Genomic DNA, 6000 nt, shown 5'->3' on the forward strand with positions numbered 1-6000 from the left:
TTGTACCCGAAACAGCAGGGCAAAAATAAGCGGAATGGATGTTAACGTATACCTAAAGCCAACCCCCTTTTTTTTAATTTTGGATGGAGTAAAGACTGTTAAGGAGCTGATTAACACCAATGTGTTGCACTAAGCACACTGGATCTTTGCATTTGGAACACGCTACCACACGGCACCACACACTAGGTGCACTGGTGTGTTGCTTTGCCATTCCTTTGGATGGCACCCCAACATACCTCTGAGCAGGCGTGCATTGCAGTGTAGTGCATGCATTTCTTTTTTCACTGCCATGCATTGCACTGCAAAACGCACTTGCCCGCTATGAGGTGCATTCAGGTGATTGGCAATGCAACTCACCAGCGCAAATAGCATGCTGGGCAATAGCATGTGCTAAAAGCAACACTGTTGTGAATGAGCCCTAAAATACTTGCCTGTCTTTTGGGGGGTCTTTTTTTTTTCTTTGTGTGCCATTGGGTAGACTTTCATTTACCATCTTCTTGTCTTGTGACCACTTAAAATCTTGTGTTTGCCCTTCCTTTCCGTCCCAGGGAAACATTTTTACCAGGGTAAACAAAGTGTTTTTTGTTGTGCTTTGTGTCCCTTTTTTATAGAGGTTGCCTATCTTCTTTCATTTGGACACCCTGTTTCCAGTACAGTAAGTCAAGGGGACCTAGACGACCATGAAATACTGCCGGTTTTTATCTAAGACGTAAAAGGTTTTGACTGGTGTTTGCCTTCTTAAAAAAAGCCCTGATATTTGAATCCAAAGACATACGTGCAATGTAGATAAATCCAGAGTGACAAATGGAATTTCTATTTTGCGGTGAGATCTGACCAGTGGAGAGGGTGTCGGAGGAGTTGTGGCTGGGGGAGAAGGTGACAGGAGTTGTGGCCATGTGTAACATGCTGGAGTGAGTGCAGTGGCATTTAGCACATTTCTTCCTACTGGTCACAGTGTGTACCAACCGTATTAGTGTTGAGTTGTTCTGTACCTTCAACTGATTACTTTATTAACCTGGAAACTGATTGCTTGCTGTGGGTCACTGCATTTTGTGCACAGACAGTACATATTACAGTAGTGTGTTAACTGCTTGGCAGGTGCAACATAAGATAATGCAATATCCAAAAAAGCAAAAGACTCTCTGCTCCAACTCCCCCAGCCTGCAGATCAATACAGACATTGGGTGCAGGCTGCAGTGTGCTCCCACTTGTTAACAATCAGCCGCACAAAACCGAGGTTCCATAAATATCCAACTTTATTATTGTAAATTCCATGCAAAGTTCAAAATACAAGGTGTACACCACCATAGTATCTCTCCCACTCCAACGCCTCTGTGGTGAAATGCGTGAGTAGGCGTTGGAGTGGGAGAGCTACTATGGTGATGTATAACTTGTATTTTGAACTTTGCATGGAATTTACAACAATAAAGTTGGATTTTTATGGACCTCGGTTTCGTGCGGCTGATTGGGGAGATATTATAAGATAATGCAAGTTCTCCTGCTGGATGTTGAACGTTAAATGTTTTAAAAATCTTGCTGTAGTTCTTTCGTTCTTTATTTTTTGGTAAGGATTTAGTCCCTTCCAGGTCTGAACTGCATTCCAGGACCTTGGAAGGTGGACGATTCCCCATCCCTGGCATGCTTTCCTTGCTCAGCTGAGGTGCATGCTTCATATATCCCTGTGGAGAAGCCACACAAGCAAGTGATACAATTCTATGCTATCTAGTGAGTTCCTGCCAAAGCATATATATTGCTTTTCAAGAGGTGATACAGGGGGCTTGGAGGGATATGACCATGCCAGGGCTAAGGGATGGAAAAACATATGGAAGGTTACGAAAAAACAAAGTTTGCCTGCCACGTCTTGGATGCTCATTTGTTTTCCTAGTCACTTTCAGCTCTTCTGGTGTGCTGTGTTTGAGTTTCGTGCGGCTGATTGGGGAGATATTATAAGATAATGCAAGTTCTCCTGCTGGATGTTGAACGTTAAATGTTTTAAAAATCTTGCTGTAGTTCTTTCGTTCTTTATTTTTTGGTAAGGATTTAGTCCCTTCCAGGTCTGAACTGCATTCCAGGACCTTGGAAGGTGGACGATTCCCCATCCCTGGCATGCTTTCCTTGCTCAGCTGAGGTGCATTCTTCATATATACCTATGGAAAAGCCACACAAGCCAGTGATACAATTCTATGCTATCTAGTGAGTTCCTGCAAAGATCTGTGCATGTGTGGTCAGTATGCATGCCAGAACTTGCCATTCAGTGGTACAGGACGCCATGCAGATGCACAGCGCACCTGTATCTTCTGAAGCTTGTTTAGCCTCTGTGCCCCTACCCATCTCAGAACTCTCAATTGGGCTTGATTCTTCCTGTTTCTAAACTGACCATGCAACGCAAAGATCTGTGCTTGTGTGGTCAGTATGCATGCCAGAACTTGCCATTCAGTGGTACAGGACGCCATGCAGATGCACAGCGCACCTGTATCTTCTGAAGCTTGTTTAGCCTCTGTGCCCCTACCCATCTCAGAACTCTCAATTGGGCTTGCAGACCAGAGCTTCACTGTCACATTGCACCTTTCTTCACAGTCTTCTAAAGCACAGCATACATGAATGGGGAACATACTACACCCAATCTTTGTGTGACACGTACAATGCCCAGTATATGATATATGTAAAACCAATCACTAAAATCTTACATTTTTCAATATTTTTAAGTTTGCAGTGTTCAAATAATACCTGGTGATCCTGCACTTCCTGTTACAGGGTGACAACCTTTTTGCCATGTCTTCAATTGTGATCCTGTGTTTTTTTTCACCCTGCCACAAAGGCTTCTGCTGGAGTCTACAAATGACCCATTTTTAACCCTCATTATGCAAGGATAACTTTATCATTGAGCAAACTGCTGCCTAATATGCAGAATGGAAACAAACCTTCCCCAGACACTTGTAAAACTACAAATAAACCTTGTGTGGAAACCCTAAAAACTCTGAGACAGTCTGTGCTGAGTGATGTGTAAACATGGTGTATAAAATATTATTGCTTTTTTAAAAAAAAAATGTGATGTTTACATGATAATGCTAATATACAATGTATTTTTTAAATAAAATAATTTTTCAATATATTGTCTGATTTGTGTTAATAGCTAAAAGAGGAACTCTGGGAATGTAAAAACTTACCCTTGCAGTGTGGCTATCCCTGCACTGCGAGGGTTAAGTGCTCGTTTTGCCTCAAATAAAGAAGATATACTCCCCTGATCCTCGGCCCCATGGCATTCAGTGCTCACTTTCTCCCCACCGCTCCAGCTATGACTGTCCCTCAGCATCCTCACATCTAATGCAAGTCAATGGACCTGCATGAGATGAGATGACCAGCCCAGAGGAAACCAAGATCAGATAAGTTTGACATAAAAACCTTTTGTAAAAGGTAAAGTGAATTGGATATTGTGCAGTTTGTAATCTATATGGACAAATCTGCTTTCATCTTCTATAATATCAACTACATTAAAATAAATCCTGATTTTGTTAAAATTCACTAATCGGAGACAATCGTCTTCTAAATCCATGTACTGTCACATGGCTGCCTTCTATACTGGCTATTCACTGGTAGATTTTTTTTTTTTTTTCTTTTGTATGAACCTTCATACAAAAAATCTAATCGGAACATTTGATGATGCCCTCAGACACTTGTAGAATGTTGTTAAATTTTGGAAATTAATAGAGTTTCTCAAATGATAGACAGATAAGAGACTCATTAGTTACATAGTATTTGAGGTTGAATAAATACATATGTCCATCAAGTCCAACCTGATGTGTAGTATGTATAGGTCCCTGTGTGTTCTAAATCTTAGACCCCGTTCACATTGAGCGATTTATCGCGCGGTAATTCCTGCGATATCGCGGCAATTTACCGCGCGATATCGCTCTCCAATGCTTCTCAATGGGGCAAAGGGTCCTGCTGTCGCGGGTCGTGCGTCGCTACAGCAGGACCCTTTTTGGAGCGGATTTAGCCGCGATTCAAGCTTGCTCAATGCAAGCATTTGCGCGATATCGCGCAAAATGCAAATCACGTGACAAACGCGCGATTTGCGAACCGCTCAATGTGAACGGGCTCTTAAGGGTACTTGTACCCCTGTATATTACGGTCCCTGAGGAAATCATCCAATCGCCTCTTGAAAGATTCCACACACTCAGCCGAATCACAGCATGTGGCAGCGAGTTCCAGACCCTGACTGATCTAACTGAGAAGAACCCCCTTCGCCCCTTGTGCTGGAATTTTTTCTCCACTAATTTTAGGTGGTGACCTCTCGTCCATGTCATGGAGTTAATTGTAAAAAGCTTGCTGCTAATGCTGCTATCCCCGGTAAACATTTTATACATGAAAATAATGTCCCCCCTTAATCTCCTTACTTCCAATGAGAACATGTTTAAATTTTAATAGAATTGTCTCATAGTTCTGATCCTCCATCCCCTTAATGAGTTTGGTCGCCCTCCTCTGGACTCTTTCCAGTTCAAGGACATCCTTTCTGTTGACTGGTGACCAAAACTGGACCGCGTACTCCAGATGAGGCCGAACCTCGGCACAATTATAGACTTGTCCCTGCAAAATATTCCCCTCTTAATACAGGAGAGGACCATACTTGCTTTGTTTACCGCAGCCTGACACTGCCAGCTGTTGTTCAGCCTGTGGTCTAAGATGACTCCCAAATCTGTTTCCCTTTCGGACTTCCCTAGTGGAGTTCCCATTAGTGTGTAATTCGCTTTCTTATTTTTAACCCCAAAGTGCACAACTTTACATTTATCTACAATAAACCTCATCTGCCATGTAGTTGCCCACTCCCCTATTTTATCCAGATCCTCCTGCAGTCTTATAGTGTCTGATTCAGTGTCTAGAACCCTCCCCATTTTGGTATCATCAGCAAACACTGAAACATGGCTGTTTACCCCCTCCCCAATATCGTTAATGAATAGGTTAAACAGCATGGGGCCCAGCACAGAACCCTGCGGCACGCCGCTCATGACCCTAGCCCATGAATTAATTTGTGGGTTGTGTGTACATGGCTGGTGGCACACTTGCCCTTTAACAGTCATTTGAGGAACCGTGTGATAATCGTTTTTTTTAGAAACAGGAAAAGGTTAAAATGTGGAGTAAAGTTTCTTGAAATCCTTGCAATGTATAGAAGCACACTTGGATTGTTTTTTTTTTTTTTTTCTCAGCAAAACCAGAGTTTCAGGTTTAGAGAAACTGCAATGGTATTGGGTCAGTTTTTTGTTAGGATTCTACGTTTTTAAACTGTTTATTCGGCAAAGATTCCATTTCAAATATGAAAAGGATTCTAGAGCGCTGTCTGGCTATAAAGAAAAATAAAAAAAGGATGAGGCATAAATCTTCTGATAGCAAGGACTTCTCTTGGATGATAGACAGACATTATTTACAGTATACCTAACTAAAAAAGCAAATCTGATGTTGTGATTGCATTAGTTTTAGTGGGTTTTTTTTAGGGCTGGTAATGATTACAATTTTCCTGTTCGATTAATCGAAATTTTTTTAAATCGATTAATCGATTAATTTTGATTATAACAATTCCTATTGGCTATTTCACTTTGCAATAGCCTATAGCAAACTAGCTATTGCACCCGCCCCCTGCTGCTTTCAATCACCAGAAGAGGACCTGATAGAAAAATCAGGTCCCCCTCTGCTGATTGACAGCAGCAGAGGGCGGGTGCATTAGCTAGTTTGCTATTGGCTATTGCAAAGTGCAATAGCCAATAGGAATCTAGCTATGCAATCGTATGCCTTTTTTTTTCCTGACTGACGGTCGGGCTGCGGCTCCCGATGTCAGAAAAGAAAAAAAAAACGAGCGCAGGGAAAGGTTTATCTGCTCAATTGAGCAGATTAAACCTTTCCGGTAAAAAGTGTTTCTCTCCCGGCCGGGATGTGTACTCACCGGCCCAAGCAGCTCCATCGGCTAACGAAGGGAAGGGGGAGGGGTCCAGTGACGTCACGGACATC

Source organism: Nanorana parkeri, unplaced genomic scaffold (genome assembly GCF_000935625.1).
Source record: "Nanorana parkeri isolate BGI_ZX_2015 unplaced genomic scaffold, ASM93562v1 scaffold267, whole genome shotgun sequence".
NCBI lineage: Eukaryota > Metazoa > Chordata > Amphibia > Anura > Dicroglossidae > Nanorana > Nanorana parkeri.